Raw genomic sequence first — 17,803 nt, 5'->3', positions numbered from 1 at the left:
CCAATGTTCTCTCGACTCTGGATCCGTTCCTGTGGACTGGAGGGTAGCCAAGGAGGGAGGGAGAGTGAAAACGATGAATTAAGAAAGGAGGGAGAGTGAAAATTAGGAATTATAGACCAGTTAGCCTTACATCGGTAGTGGGGAAGATGCTGGATTTGATTATTAAAGATTTTATAGCAGCGCATTTGGAAAGCAATGACAGGATCGTTCAAAGTCAACATGGATTTATGAAGGGGAAATCATGCTTCACTAATCTTTTGCAAATTTTTGAGGATGTAACAAGTAGAATGAATAAGGGAGAGCCAGTGGATGTGGTGTATCTGGACTTTCAAAAAGCCTTTGACAAGGTCCCACACAAGAGAATGGTGTGCAAAATTAGAGCACATGGTATTGGGGGTAGGGTATTGACACGGATAGAGAACTGGTTGGCAGACAGGAAGCCAAGAGTAGGAATTAATGTGTCCTTTTCAGAATGGCACGCAGTGACTAGTGGGGTGCCGCAAGGCTCGGTGCTGGGTGCTTGTTGTTTACAATATATATTAACGATTTAGACAATGGAATTATATGTAACATCACAAAGTTTGCGGATATCACAAAACTGGGTGGCAGTGTGAGCTGCGAGGAGGATGCTATGAGGCTGCAGGGTGACTTGGATAGGTTGGGTGAGTGCACAGAAGCATGGCAGATGCAGTATAATGTGGATAAATGAGAGGTTATCCACTTTGGTGGAAAGAACAGGAAGGCAGATTATTATCTGAATGGTGTCAGATTTGGAGAAGGGGAGGTGCCACAAGACCTAGGTGTGCTTGTACATCAGTCACTGAAAGAGATACAGTGCGGAAACAGGCCCTTCCGCCCACCGAGTCCACTTCGACCAGCGATCCCTGCACATTAACACTATCCTACACACATTAGAGACATTTTACACATACACCAAGCCAATTAACCTACAGATGTACGTCTTTGGAGTGTGGGAGGAAACCAAAGATCTCGGTAAAAACCCACGCGGTCAAGGGAAGAACGTGCAAACTCCGTACAGACAGCACTTGTAGTCGGGATCGAACCTGGGTCTCCGGTGCTGCAAGCGCTGTAAGGCAGCAACTCTACCGCTGAGCCACCATGCCGTCTATTTCAGAAACATGAAGCAATTTTTGTTTGCTGAAAGTTGCACGTCTTTTGAATGCTTTCCCCTCACAGAGCGGGGTAAATAGAATCTTTAAATAATTTTAGCACAGACATGGATTCTTGATAACCAAAAGGTTACTGAAGACAAGTAGACAAATTGTGTTGAGATTACAATCTAAATAGCCATGATCTTACTACAATGGCTCAACAAGCTGGAGGAATGGCGTGCATGTTCCTGCTCCTAATTCATGTTCAGTCAGAGCACACAAAAAAAAAACTTTTTACCCACCATGCACTGCTGGCATCAAGGATTTATGCAACCTCAATCCATTTTTCAGCACTCAGCATTTCAAATGTCCATCTAAAAATGTTGTCATAGCACTGCCTCCACTACTTCTTCAGGCAGTGCATTCCAGATATGAACCTCCTTCAGGATAATTAAGTTCTTCCTCAGGTCCCTTCCAAGGACTCTCTAGTTTCTTCTTAAAGTACATTACCTGGTACATCCCAGGTAACATCCTATGAATTATTTACACACTCTCTCCTGTAGCACAGCAATCTAAACTGCATGCAAAACTCCAGGTCATAGTGATATAGTGTGGAAACAGGCCCTTTGGCCCAACTTGCCCACAACAACCAACATGTCCCAGCTACACCATACCCACCTGACCGCATTTGGTCTATGTCCCTCCAAGCCTGTCCTGTCCATGTCATATCGGGTCTGAACACTTCTTCAGACGTGGGGTGGGGGGGGGGGGGGGGGAAAGATATAGCATGGCTGGTCATGGGAAAGAGTGGAGGGGCAGGACAAAGCATGGCAGGTCAGGGGTAAACACGGCAGGCAGGTGACTGGATAAAGGCCAGAGATGAACATACACCCAATGTAAGACAAACGGTTTATAAGGTTACAAATTGTATAGGAAGATTGACGAGGTGCAAATTTTTTAGGAATATAGGTGGAGGGGAGGGAGATACAAGGTCAGGCAAGTCTCAGGGAATGTGAGGGCGGGGGGTTGTGGAGAATACCTAAAGTTGGAGAATTCAATGTTCATACTGCTGGGTTGTAAGCTACCCGTGGAATATGAGGTGCTGTTCCTCCAGTTTTTGTGTGGCCTCACTATTACAATGGAGGAGGCTCAGGACAGAAAAAGAACGGGGCGGAGAGTAAAAATGGTTAGCAACTGGGAATTCCAGTAGGCCTTGGCAGATCGAGTGCCAGTGTTCGGCGAAATAACATTTTTTTTTAAATGAACTCTTTGGCAACCTATCATATTAAACTGATTTCACACTGCTTTGTAACTGGATAGCACAGTGATTATTTAAATTTACTTTGCAGAGTTGCTTCTTTAAATCCCTGTCTCCGGAAGTAGTTAAATAGAATCCCCATTTTCTTTAAAATACTCAAAATCTAGATTACATGTTAACTAGATTAACTATGTGTAGGAAGGAACTGCAGATGCTAGTTTAAACTGAAGATAGACATAAAATACTGGAGTAACAGTTACTCCAGCGTTGTGTCTAACTAGATTAACTAGTTCTATTATATCTGCCACTGACAGATTGTAGATTGTTGTAAAGTCTGAAAATGTTGTTTTAGCTATTTAGAAATACTAAGGCGCAGCTTTGGAATTCTTTCCTAACTTTGTTTTATTTAGCAAAGAAGGATTGTAGAAGTACTTTTTTTTAAATATGAGAGTTTGTCTTAAATTATGAAGGTGTACGTTCCGTATTTCCCAGCAACGAAGACGCAACCCCATTTTGAGTTGCTAAATTTTGAAAAAAGGCTGGTGGGACATAGAATTTCTCATGCTCAAAAAAATAAAAAATAAAAATAAAGAAAGTAACAATTCAATTTGCCCAAGGCTTCCAGATCTCCATTCTGAATGACCGAATGGGTGGGGGGTGGAGGGTGACGGCAGATGAGAGATGGTGGGAAAAACGGGAGCACACCAGGACAAGTTGAATCAGTTGTGATCTTATTGAATGACAATACTAGTTCAAGGGACCAATTGGGAAAAGAGTTCCTTTCACAACGTGTGGGGAATCTGGCCACGGTCAGCACGGGAAGGTGCGTTGAGAAGGTGGGGGTCGGGGATCATGCCAGTAACTCACTCTCTCACCGCTGCCGCGGCGCTCTGGGTGCGGGAGGGAAATAGCTCGGGTGGCTGCGAGCGGCCGCCATTCCTTAAATTCCGACTGCTGCCGGGAGCAGGACGTGGCCTCACTTGCTGCGCTGGGTGACACTGCATGGCATTCACAGCCCGGTCTGGGTCTTTCAATGTAGACTGGACAGTGAGGGGACCAGCTCAAAAGCAAAGATCATAGAGCAGAGCGGATCAGCAGCGATGGATAACAGGACAGCGGGAGGTTGAGTTTACTCCCGTGTCAGCGCGATCAAGGGACCAATTGAGGTTACTCTCGCTGACACAGGAGTAAGCTCCACCGCACGCTGTCCTGTTATCCATCGCCTGCTGACCTGCTCCATTCTATAATCTTTGCTCTTGAGCTGGTCCCCTCACTGTCATTGAAAGACACATATCGATCATTCTTGATGTTGCTGTACTGAGGGTTAGCCAAGTCTATCTTTCTTGGCTAACAACCTAACCTTCGGACTCCAAGACAGGTAAATTTTCGTGCCTTATTTTTGGGTAAAAAATTGCGTCTTCATTGCCGGGAAATATGGTAAGTACAGTTGCTCCTACACGAAATAACCACCTCGTACCGTTGAAGCAACATTAAGACTGATGTTTAAACAGAAAGTTAATGGTTATTAATTACTTGGTTATTCCTTTCTGGCCAATGTAAACAATGATTATTTGAATAATAATGATTTTCAGATTTTTGTCTTTTTCATGTTGACAATTTTTCAACCTAAAGCTAGATTAATTATATTCATAGAAACAGATACATGTATGCTTTTCAATGTTTTATTTTTGTCTCCCAGTGATATTAACAAGCATATTTGAGCCATACAAGTTAATTCTGGAAGGCTTTACCATGGTTGCAAACTACCACAGCATATTAAAATATAGGTGAAGAAATAAACTCTTTACTATAATCATCTACTCTGTATGCCTTTCAGTTCAGTAAAGCCACATTGTCATAGAAAAGCTTGGAAAATTTTATAGTGCAACATGACAATTAGAAACCAGAACAGAGAGCAGTTTTTTTAAATTTACACCAAAAAGGCCAGAATTCAATATGTACTCACCAAAATTAGTCAAAAGCTGATCAATGTTTCCCCTCAAAAATAGATCTTTACGTCTTGGAACAGATCACATCGAAAACTGTAAAATAATTTTTATTTGCATCTTTAATAGTTTTAAGGCTATTGAGAAAACAATAGTTGTTCAATTTTGATAAGTATATTCTAAATGCTAACACACAAAACTCAAAGTGAACTGGGTGATGTTGTAAGCAACATCAATTAAGCTTTTTATATACATAATGGGATGCCACAACAAATTTGATATTACTATCTCAATTACCAACTCAAGAGCCGACAGAACATTCAAACGATGAAAAATAAGGCCTGTACCTGTTTGCTGAGAAACTTTATGGCATCCTCTATTTTGCAATCCCAGCTGTCTACATTGCATCCATTTGATCCCCTCATTCTTTACACTTTGTGTCTAAAAATATAATATAGAGTGCTTTTGCAAACCAATATAAATGAGATATGTTGCATTTTCTCGTTTCACGAATATTTCTTCAAAATATTCTATAAATTGGCACGTTCCTGCTTCATTTAGTTTGTATTTCTCCAAGTGCTTGGGGAAATATATGCAAATGAACTATTCTACTTATTTTCTTACACCCAAAAGTGCAGCTCAGAAAAATATGCCTACATTCCAACCAAATATCTTTTGATTTAAATATGAAATGGGTGGATTGCGAGCTTTTTAGGAAAATTCTTTAGCTCAAGAACTTAATGTTGGCTGATATTCAAGGTACAAACATGCTGACATTGTAGAGTTGAGCTGCAGTTCAATTTCCTCCACTGATATCCTTAAACGGAAAGGTCTGTAGTGATGCAAGGAATATTTCAGTCATTATTACATCATAGTCATTGAGTGATACAGCGAAGAGAAGGACTTCCTTCTTTCCAGAGATGCTGCCTGACTCGCTGAGTTACTCCAGCATTTTGTGTCTACCTTCGATTTAAACCAGCATCTGCAGTTCTTTCTTACACAACAAAGAGGCTCTTTGACATACTATGTCAGTTTTGATCATTAACCTGTGGTATAAGTGATACCACACTAATCATACTTTTTATTCTCACCACATCTCCCGGAAGAAATTACAGTGCATCATCAACAGAGCATCCAAAATTATTGGCTTACCCCTGCCATCCCTTGAATCACTTTACCACAAACGGACACTACACAGAGCCCGCAAGATCATCTCTGATCCCACTCACCCTGCACACTATGCCTTTCAGCTACTGCCCTCTGGGAGGCGTTACAGGACAATTGCCTCCAAAACAAACCGCTTCAAAAACAGTTTCATTCCCACTGCAATTAACATTTTAAACTCTGTACGGTGAGGAATAAGAATAAGCATGGACCTTATGTATTATGTAATGTGTCTGTCTGTATGTATATCTATGTTATATGTTTAATGTTTGATGAAATGTTGGAACCTGTACCGAGCTGTACTGATAACAAATTCCACCAGCCTGGCTGTGTGGTCATTAAAATACAATACAAAAAAAATCCTCCAACTAATCCCCCAGATTCTACTGTACAACTGCCCACCAAGGACAATTTACTGTAGCTAATTAACCCATCAATCAACGTCTTTGGGACGCAAGAGGAATCTGGAGCACCAAGAGGAAATCCATATGATCACGGGAACAAATACAAGCTCCATTCATAGAGCATCCGAGGTCAGGATTTAATGCAGGTAGTTGATAAACTACCTGCATTGTGAGGTATTGTGAGGCAGAGGCTCAACTCGCTGCACCCCTGTTTTTGAAATGGTGAAGCACTTAATCAACGTGGAGAAAATGTTAACCTCATTTTCACTTTTGTCACAAGTTACTGACAGAATAGAAAATACAAGAAAAAATGTACCACTTCAGTAGCAAAAAAACGCACGTAAACTTCTCCTCAAAGTATTATTTTTATTGTTATATTCTATTGTAATACTCCATCTTTAATCAATTTGAAAATATCAATTCCTTTGACTATGCTCTAACAGCCAATACTGTTGAGATAACAAGAATATCGATCACTCGGCCTTTTAAGACTGCCCTGCAATCAAATATGGTCATTACTAACCTGACCCAGAGGTCATCTCCTCTTATGTGAAAGTTTCCCAAAACCTTAATTTCTCTGAATTTATTTTTTAAATACCCCAATGATTTAGCATTCACAATCCTCTGGGTTCTAAAATTCTAGAGTTTCACTGCCCTCTGAAAAAAGTTCTTAGACATGTCAGTTTTAAATGAATACAGCTAACCTGTACTCCTGTTTGCGATTTTCTCACTTGCGCAAACATGTCAATATCTACCTTGTATATTTCAGTAAGATCATGCCTCATTCTTTTAAATATTATAAATGATTAAAATATTGTCAAAGATTATAGATCTAATTTCTTGAGCTGCTCATGGTAGGACACTACACTCAATCCAGAAAATTACCTCATCCGTACCATGTACAATTGTACCAATACTTCCTTTTTTCTAAACGACAGCATTCTTGCAATAAAGACTAAAGTGCCTAAAACTTACTGCACCTACCTGCAAATTGTGGCTTCACCCAGTTTTGGAACTCAATTGGACATGTCAAACAATAAAGATGGGTATTATATGGAAGAGGATTAAAATTTTAGTTCAATGGTACTTTATTGTCACGTGTGCACTGCACAGTGAAATTTGTTTTGCATAAATCACACATACGAGTTGTCATGTTTTGGTGCCATTTATAAAAAGTTCAATGTCCGGACCACCCGCTCGATGTACTAGAGCAGCTCCTGATCCAGCTAAGCCCCCACGCTACTGCAGGGCCTCCTCCATCGCCCCTGATCGGCTCGTGAACTGAAGTCCCTCTTCAGCTGATCTTGAAGGTGCTGGAGGCAATACCGCAGACCCTCTCCTCTCAGCCCACTCCACACATCCATCATCGCGAGCGGTTCCCTCCTCATCAGCTCTCCGGTGTTCGGAGCCGAGCTCAGCCCCTTCCAGGTTTCCCCCCTGCACGCCATGGCCCGCTGGGTCTTTCTTCGCTGCAGCGAGTCAGGCCTGCCATTGCCCATAGCCACAAGGGGCTCAGCGGCTTCTCTCTATTCATGTCCTCCAGAGATGCTGACCCGTTGAGGTGACCCGTTGTCTTGTCAAAAACATTTCATTGTACCGTTGACCCTGTGTTAACCTACATATGACAAATAAAACTGAACTGATGAACTGATGACCTTCTCGCTTTGATGTAATTTATTTTGGAATTGTACCTTTCAATTATAAAATGTTTTAAATCATATTTATAGTTTGTATCTACGCTAAAGGTGACATACCAATTGCCAATTATTTTTAAACACTCTTTCCTTTCAATCAATAGAAAGAGTTTATTTCAAAAATATCTGAACCTCAGGAAATAAATCCTTAATCCTCATCCGTGATACAACCAATGTAACATATTATGCGGAAATAGCAATTTAAAAAATAACTATTTCCTAGTCTTCAGTTCTGAGGAAGCAGAAAACTAGGATCCTGTTCAGCTTTACATCTTGATCCACTTGCACTGCCACCTTAATGACTAAACTCTTGAACATTAAAGTGGTTGAAATTGTATTTTTCATTCTGATAGTTTTTTTTCTATTTCTGAATGCTTACCAATTAACAGTGGACATGGACTATATTTTAACAGTGGACTATATTTTCAATGCAAATATCTTCCAGAAACAAAAATATTTTCTAAAAATTGTATTCCCAGATGACAAAACAAACAATTAATCCTTCATAGAATATGCTGGTGCTCAAGAATATTACTTATATAAAACGTAAGAAAGACCAACAAGTTTGCAGGTGCAGATTGTTTATGCTTCACTCAAATCAACTACTGGCATCATCCATTTCTATATAACTAAAAATCTTCGTCTTGTTTGTGCCCACGATGCGTCTCTGTGTGTGTCAATCTGGTTAATTCCTATCTTCTTCCAAACGTTAGGCATTTTCTTCCCATTTTCACACATCCTACCCACATTTTTCACGTGCTGTGATAAACATCTTCCCGTCGCATTTCCGCCTATATTTCCGAAGTTATTAATCGTTGAAATTTAAAAAACAGCTTGATTTCTTCAAACTCACCTATTTTGGGAAAGAAAATCCGAGTGACGTCACAATGCACTTGCAAGGCAGGATGGGCCTCTCCAGGAGGGAGGGGCACTCCAGCGCTCCAACACCCAAAATTCTATTTTGCTGCAGGGAATTAAATGAATTTTATCCGCCTTTTCTCAATATATGACTTTCCAGAATCACTTAATTTGACTGTCTTCTTGATTTTGACTTACAAAGGATCATACCCTGGAATCAGAAATTACACACATGGGATTGACGCATTGACATTTGAAAGTTTGAATCAACACAATTTGCCTATTTCGACACTGACAAAAGACGTTTAACATTCACCTGATTCATCTCCTTAAGGCCTCACAAAGATTCTGTCCACAACAACAATAATTTAACTGGTCATTCACGGTTGTGCATAAAATGATTCCTGCACACACACAAAAAAGTTGTTTCTGACACACAAGTGGTAATGAATTTTGAAAGTTCAAGTTATTATTTTGTTCTCGAATTCCATGGTGGGGATGAAATGTTCAAAGTAGCTAGTCACATTACAAAGTTCTAACATATCACATATATACTACTAAATTCATAATCAAATATATATATATATTTTTAAACTCCATTAAGTAAAATTAGCCATTATTTGAGAATATAAAATATTACATGAATAGTTCTTGTTCAAAAATGTACGTGGAGGTGCACTAATTTTTTTTCTCTATCATTGGTTACCAGGAAGTTGGGAAGTTTGTTTAAAATTTGGGTCTGCTTAATATTTATTGTAAAAAATATAATTAGGACAGACTTTATTTCCCCATCGTTACTTATCCAATTAAATATTATTTTTTGATCAACATTAAAGGATTATAATGCAAATGGAAAGATTTAAAATATTATAAAAGCATAATTTAATATACACCAGCAAATATTTGTGATAAATCTGTCCTAACATTCGCAAAAAATAATAATAGATCTCATTCTCAAGTGTAAGTAACATTTTTCTTGCATTCTAGAACTCTACGTTAATGGAAGGATCACACCAAAATTACAAGTAATTACAAAATACAAGTAAACACTATAAATATTCTGGTTGTGCATACATCCTGCTTCCCACATTGGAAGAGTAATTTATTGACATCTAAATAGAGATCAGCTCCAAAACAAGTATGCAACATAAATTACTTGAAATGGAAAGCAAAATAAACAATCTTACCAACAAAAGCAGGAATTTATATATTTTTTAAATATCACAAATCACAATTAACAGTCAATTTTGAAAATATCTTAAAACTGACATTAGATTTAGAGCCCTCTGGTAGAAGCCTTTTGTGGATTTTTCTCTCAACTGTATTTCAATCTCATTCTAATTTGTGACAATCTTAGAATTTGGGACATATTTTCCTTCAAGGTAGCTGTAACAACACAGGTATCCAGTTTAAGTAATTTATGTGACATTCTTGTTTTGGAACTGATCTCTATTTAGATGTAAATAAATTACTCTTCCAATGTGGGCAGCAGGATGTATGCACAACCAGAATATTTATAATGTTTACTTGTATTTTGTAATTACTTGTTACATTATTATATAATTTATTTTAATCTGCAAATATTTGTTCATTTTTTTATTTCTGTATGGTAATAGGAGTATTTTATTACAGATATCATCAATATTGGCCAAACACAAATTGATGATTAGTGGGTATTTCTTTCCAGCCTCTTGAGACTGGCTAAAAAAAAAATGTAAAGGATAAAAGAACAGCAAAGTGCTATATGCCCAAAATAATGAAATCCAAACTAATTAAATACATAGAACAGATAGAACTGGGTAAATGAAGCATGGTGGTTGCAACATATGCAAACGGCTTCCATTGTTCAGTGATCATATTTGCAGCAAGTGCCTGCTTGTGGATGAACTTTGGTTCAGACTAGATGGGCAGGAATCTGAGCTTCAGTCAATGAAAGACAACAGAAAGTCACGTGGACATAATATTGTTGGAGGCAGATTAATTATCGTGAATTCGATTGTGGTCATGGACAGCAAGGTGTGACTGCAAAAGAGGTACGCAAAGGGAATAGCTCCCAAAGGAGCCTCAGTCCTTACCCTTGTCCAACAGGTACAATGTTCTTGCTCCATATTTAAATGGAACTGCAAGGTGTATGGAAACAATCTATAGCACAGAGGCCATTCAAGTGTGGGGTTGAGAAGAAAAGAATTACGAGTCAGAGAGGATAGTATAGTAGACAAATGGATATTGTTCTCTGCAGCAAAGACTGAGATTATTGCATGTGCAGAGTATGAATTGGCATTGTAAATAAGATTAGACAAGTAAATGCATGGTTAAAGATTGGTGTGGGAGAAATGGGATCCGATTCATTGGGTACCTGTATCTTTAAAGGGGAAAGAGAAGCCTGCCCTTATGGGAGGGCTGCATTTAAATTGTGCTGGGACTTGTGTCCTGGCGAATCACATAACTAGTGTCTTTAAACAGTACTTTAAACTAATTAAAGGGAGAGGGGTAAGAGCTCAAGTGATGGTGAGGTGGTGTTGTTAATCAAGGAGAGTATCATTGTGACGGTATGCAATGATGGAGGAGCAGCAAATCAAATCAATATAGTTTGGTTGAAAATAAGAAATAGCGGGAATAGATGATTTTGAATTCAGGAATTCAGGCAGGAATTGTTTTTTGGATCCCAAAGTGTCTTACTAATGGACAAAACATTTATGGGAAATTATCGTAGACATGTAGGAAGGGAACTGTAATTAATATGGGTGATCTGCATATTAATTGGATTCATAGAAACATAGAAAATAGGTGCAGGTGTAGGCCATTCGGCCCTTCGAGTCAGCACCACCATTCAATATGATCATGGCTGATCATCCAACAACAGTACCCCATTCCGGCTTTTCCCCCCCATATCCCTTGATTTCTCTCTCTTGAAAACATCCAGTGTATTGGCCTCCACTGCCTTCTGTGGCAGAGAATTCCACAGATTCACAACTCTGGCTGAAAATGTTTTTCCTCATTGCAGTTCTAAATGGCCTACCCCTTATTCTTAAGCTGTGACCCCTGGCTCTGGACCCCCCCCCCCCCAAACATCGGGAACATTTTTCCTGCATCTACCCTGTCCAATCCTCTAAGAATTTTATATGTTTCTATAAGATCAAGAAGTCTGATGGCTGTGGGGAAGAAGCTGTTCTTGAACCTGGATGTTCCCGATGGCAACGGAGAGATGAGTGTGTGGCCAGAATGGTGTAGGTCTTTGATGATGTTGGCTGCCTTTGAGGCAGCGACTGCGATAGATCCTTTCGATGGTGGGGAGGTCAAAGCCGATGATGGACGGGGCAGTGGTCACAACTTTCTGCATTATTTTCTGCTCCTGGACGTTCAAGTTGCCGAACCAAGCCACGATGCAGGCAATCAGTGTGCTCTCTACTGCGCACCTGTAGAAGTTCGAGAGAGTCCTCCATGACATACCAACTCTCCATAATCTTCTCAGGAAGTAGAAGCGCTGATGTACCTTCTTTACAATTGCATCAGTGTGCTGGGACCAGAGAAGATCTTCGGAAATATGCACACCCAGGAATTTGAAGATCTTGACCCTTTTCACCATCATCCCGTTGATAGAAACGGGATTGTGGGTCCCTATCCTACCCCTTCCAAAGTCCACAATCAGTTCCTTGGTTTTGCTGGTGTTGAGAGCCAGGTTGTTGTGCTGGCACCATTTGGTCAATCGGTCAATCTCACTTCTATACTCTGACTCATCACCATCAGTGATTCGTCTCACAACAGTGGTGTCATCGGCAAACTTGATGATGTAGTTCGCACTATGTCCGGCTACACAGTCATGAGTATGGAGTGAGTACAGCAGGGGGCTGAGCACACAGCCTTGAGGTGCTCCCGTGCTGATTGTTATCGAGGATGATACATTTCCACCAATATGAACAGACTGTGATCCAATTGCAGAGAGATGCGCAGAGGCCCAGATCCATGAGCTTGGCAACCAGCTTGGAGGGGATGATGGTATTAAACGCTGAGCTGTAGTCGATCTGTAGATCCCCTCTCATCCTTCTAAATTCCAGCGAATACAAGTCCAGTCGACCCATTCCTTCATCATTTGTCAATCCCGCCATTCCGGGAATTAACCTGCCGAACCTACGCTGCACTCCCTCAATAGCAATAATGTCCTTCCTCAAATTAGGAGACCAAAATTGCACACATTACTCCAGGTGCGGTCTTACCAGGGCCCTGCACAACCGCAGTAGGACCTCCTTGCTCCTAAACTCAAATCCTCTCACAATGAAGGCCAATTGGCTTTCTTCACTACCTGCTGTACCTGCATGCCTACTTTCAGTGACTGATGTACAAGCACACCCAGGTCTCGTTGCACCTCCCCTTCTCCTAATCAGACACCATTCAGATAATAATCTGCCTTTCTGTTCTTGCCAACAAATTGGATAACCTCAGTATTATCCACATTATACTGCATCTGCCATGCTTCTGTCCACTCACCCAACCTATCCAAGTCACCCTGCAACCTCATAGTATCCTCCTTGCAGCTCATACTGCCACCCAGTTTTGTGTCATCCACAAACTTAGAGATGTTACATTTAATTCCCTTGGCTAAATCGTTAATATTTATATTGTAAACAACTGGGGTCCCAGCACCGAGCCTTGCAGCACCCCACTAGTCACTGCATGTAATTCTGAAAATTACCCGTTAATTCCTACTCTTGGCTTCCTGTCTGCCAACCAGTTTTCTATCCATGTTAATATCCCACCCCCAATACCGTGCTCTAATTTTGCACACTAATCTATTGTGTGGGACCTTGTCAAAGGCTTTTTGAAATTCCAGATACACCACAACCACTGGCTCTCCCTTATCCATTCTACTTGTTACATCCTCAAAAAATTCCAAAAAATTAGTCAAGCATGATTTCCCCTTCATAAATCCATGCTGACTTTGACCGATCCCATCACTGCTGACCAAATATGCTGCTATAAAATCTTTAATAATCAAATCCAGCATCTTCTCCATTATCGATGTATGGCTAACTGGTCTATAATTCCCCGTTTTCTCTCTCCCTCATTTCTTAAAAAGTGAAGTTATATTGGCAACCCTCCAGTCCACAGGAACTGATCCAGAGTCAAGAGAACATTGGAAAATGATCACCAATGCATCTATGATTTCTAGGGCCACCTCCTTGAGTACTCTGGGATGCAGACCATCAGGCCCTGGGGGATTTACAGTATCTGCCTTCAGTCTCAACAGTTTACCTAACACCAAATTCTGACTAATGTGGATTCCCTTCAGTTCCTCCCTCCCACTAGATCCTCAGTCCCCTAGTATTTCTGGGAGATTGTTTGTGTCTTCCTTAGTGAAGACAGAACCAAAGTACTCATTTAACTGTTCTGCCATTTCCTTGTTTCCCATTTTAACTCATCTGTCTCTGACTGTAAGGGACCTACAATCGTCTTCACCAATGTTTTCCTTTTTACATACCTATAGAATCTTTTACAGTCAGTTTTTATATTTGCCGCTAGCTTTCCCCCCCCCCCCCCCCTTCCCCCTTAATTAACCCTTTTGTACTCCTCTGTTGAGTTCTAAATTTCTCCCAGTCCTCTGGTTTGCCGCTTCTTCTAGCCAATTTATATGCCTCTTCCTCGGCATTTATGAAACTATCATCAGCCACGGTTGAGCCGGGTTCCCAGTTTTATTCTTTTGCCAGACAAGGATGAACAATTTCTGGAGTTGCATCTCCACTGTCAACCCTTTCAGTATAATTTGCCAGTCTATCCTAGTCAATTCCTGTCTCACACCTTCAAAGTTTCCTTTATTCAAGTTCAGGACCATTGTCTGAATTAACCGTGTCACTCTCCATCCTAATGCAGAATTCCACCATATTATGGTCACTGTTGCTCAAGGGGCCTAGCACAACAAGATCATAACTAATCCTTTCTCATTACACAATATCCAGTCTAGGATGGCCTGCCCTCTAGTCGGACACATTGATCTATGTAAATTAGAGCGGCTCTGAAAACTGAAGATGTTCATCAACATCTAAGTTATTGCAACCCATTTGATTGGCCATCATTAACATTTATAGCGTCCTCCAATGGCGCACAACAGCTGCAGTATGTACCACCTACAAAATATACTGCAGTTACTCACCTAAATGATTCCAATGCACATTCCAAAACCCCAAATCTGCCAAAAAAAAGTTTTTTTGCAGGTACACTGTCACCTGTCCTGGAATTCCCTCCCAACAACACTTTGCATGCACCTTCAACAGAAGGTCTTTAACAACTCACAAGTCCAAAGGAAATTAAGAGATGGCTCACAACTGTTGGCCTTACCAACAATGCCCAGATCGCAGAATGCAAATATATGAGAAAAAAAGATGCTCTCTAGCCTGCCATGTCTTTACTGTTAATATTCAATTCTGCAGTTGGCCCTAGAAGGCAAAAAGGTTGTGAACTCTGATTTTCTTTCTTCAAGTAACAGAGGAGATCTCAGTCATCACACCTTGATAATTCCACACAATACAGCAATTGTGTCCTTTGTCTATACAACTCCAACTGGTAGTGAAATTTGTGGATCAGTGTAGGTGGATATGAGAAAAGGAGAGCATTAAGAGGCACTACTTCAATTGTGTTCACATCTACAAAAAAACAATTTGGTTTGAATTGGAATTTGAATATAGCTATGATATGACTTTTCAAAAAAAAACTACAGGTAGTCCCTGGGTTACATAATGGTTTCATTCCCAAGAATTGCCACAAAACTGACTTCTCCGTCAGTCAATAATGTCAGTTTTCTATAGCTATCTTTATTGTATCACTCTACTTACACTAGCTATATATTTTTTATTTCATTGAATAATCACACTACATATAATTAACCCAATGGAATGAGTACTGTATCTGGTCATCTGTGAATACCATAAACATTATTATTCAATTTAAAAATGCTCTGAAATTATTGTTACGCAAGAGTTCTACCCGAGAACTGTCCACAGGTCTGCTTCCGTTTCTGAGCCAACATTTCCGCAAGGCAGAAATGTCTGTTTTCTTCAGCTACACACACCGTATCACTCTCCGTACACTTGGAATAATTATTTATTTCATTGAATAATCCCCCTAATACCACACATAATTAAACCAATGGAATGCACACTGTATGCAGTCACTAATAAATCCCATGAAATATTTTATTATTAATAGCTTGAAAAAGCTTTAATAATGCCTGGGGGAATTTGCTTAAAGTTGGATTTTCATAAGTCATGCTTTTGCAACCCAGGGAGCTCCTGTACTGTCTGTTGGAATGCCCTTGACTGGCAACAGGTCATTGACAATGCTGGCTGATGCACTTCTTGTCGTGATGCAAAGTGATATTCATATTCAATATTTAATCCATGGACCAAACTTTTGGTACTGCTAAACTGTCAACAGATTGACAAGAGTTACTACAAATAATAACTACAAATTGCTTGACTCACAAAAACAAATAGCTAACAGGACGACAGTGAAAGTAGTATGACGACTAGGGTGGGGGAGGAACAGAGAGAGGGGGGGGGGGGGAATGCAAGGGTTACTTGAAGTTATAGAAATCAATATTCATACCGCTGGGTTGTAAGCTGCCCAAGCAAAATATGAGGTGTTGTTCCTCCAATTTGTGTTTGACCTCACTCTGACAATGGAGGAGGCCAAGACAGAAATGTTAATGTGGGAATGGAAAGGGAATTTAAAGTGTTTGGCAACCGGGAGATCATGTAGGCTGAAGCGGACTGTGATCAGTTAAGTGAGGAATTATGTGCGATTATCACACAAACAAATGACGCTGCAAAGTCACCATTTAAACAACAGCCTACTGCTTGTACTCAATTCTTCTGCCATCAGACAATATTGTACACACTCAACTCACTCTACAATATAATAATCATTACAGAAGACTAGTTTTTTTCCCCCTAATTTGGCATCCACACTTCTTCACCTGTATTAAACTACAGCTCGAGGATTCAACGGCTAGGCCTTGTTACACCTGAATTGCTTAACTTTCGTGATAAATCTGATCAGCTTGAACTCTTTCAGATTTGAACTGTGATTGTGACCAATTTACCAGCTTGATCTTTTCAGCCAATTATAGTCATACAGTCTCTTCGGCCCAACTTGCCCACACCGACCAACATGCCCCATCTACACTGGTCCCATCTGCCCGTGCTCAGCCCATAACCCTCTAAATCTATCTAATCTATGTACCTGTCCAAATGTCTCTTACACAATATGATAGTGCCTGCCTCAACTACTTCCGCCGGCAGCTCTTCCATATACCCACCCCTCACCTTAAATCTCTGTCCCCCTGTTCTTGTTTCTCCTACTCTTGGCAAAAGACTGTGCATTTACCTGATCTATTCCTCTTATAATCTTGTACACCTCATCCTCCTGCACTCCAAGGAATAAACAAAGGGATAAGATGTCCCTAGTTTGAGATGAGACACAGTTTTGTCCCTAGTTCTCTTCAACTAAAAGTTTTTTTTCTGATTCTATTATATGATGGTGTCCAGAATTTCAGTTCATTTTATCCATCCCATATTCTCTAGAACATTTCCTATAGAAACATCAGCACCCTTCCAAACAGATTCTCCTTCGTTTATCACAGCTCAAAGTTCATTACAACTTTGAGCAGTATGGTTCTCTATGTACCACATCAATCCCACCATACCCATTTAAACTTTATCCCACCTTTTTCTCCTCTTTATCCCTTGTCATTATCATGGTGGATGATTGCTTTTTGTTGTTTGCTTTTTGTGTGTACGTTGTGTGCATATATACATAGTACACTGTAAACAATGTAATAAACGAGAGGGAAAACAAAAATATATATATATATTATCAACTTTGTTTTCCCTCTCGTTTATTACATTGTTTACAGTGTACTATGTTTACATATTCTGTTGTGCTGCTGCAAGTAAGAATGTCATTGTTCTATCTGGGACATACGACTATAACACTCTTGACTCTTTGGTTGTAACATGGCCATCATAACTTAAATCTTTCTTTGTACCTATTACATTAATGTATTAGCCCCGATTCATGTATTTAGCCCCGATTCCATTATTTCAACCCGATCTGAGATCAAACTTCCTCTAAGATTTCTCACAGGCCTAGTTTCTCTCCTATCTCTCACGTTGTCCTGAAGCGCACCACATCAGATTCACCCCTTCTCCCTCAATGCCATTTCACTTTGAACCATGCAACCCTTTCTTGTGCCATATCAATTAATACTGTTAATCATTCTTGTTTCCTCTCAAATGTATTCTCATTATCCCTCTCTGACACTGACATTCTGGTTAAGCAAAGCCTCAAAATTTCAGTCCTATTTTCAAATTCCTCC

General features: G+C 40.1%; 1 protein-coding gene across 3 annotated transcripts in view; it reads right to left on the bottom strand.

Moving 5' to 3' along the window:
- Positions 1-17,803, bottom strand: part of mtmr3 (myotubularin related protein 3) — a 99,047-nt gene that overhangs the window by 69,739 nt on the left and 11,505 nt on the right. For all 3 annotated transcript variants that reach the window (XM_033043169.1, XM_033043167.1, XM_033043168.1), the window contains exon 2: positions 4,337-4,412. The gene's annotated coding sequence lies outside the window, so the exon portion shown is untranslated. The remainder of the gene's footprint in view (positions 1-4,336; positions 4,413-17,803) is intronic.

Source organism: Amblyraja radiata, chromosome 25 (genome assembly GCF_010909765.2).
Source record: "Amblyraja radiata isolate CabotCenter1 chromosome 25, sAmbRad1.1.pri, whole genome shotgun sequence".
NCBI classification, from domain to species: domain Eukaryota; kingdom Metazoa; phylum Chordata; class Chondrichthyes; order Rajiformes; family Rajidae; genus Amblyraja; species Amblyraja radiata.
This window is presented reverse-complemented; position numbering and strand designations above follow the sequence as displayed.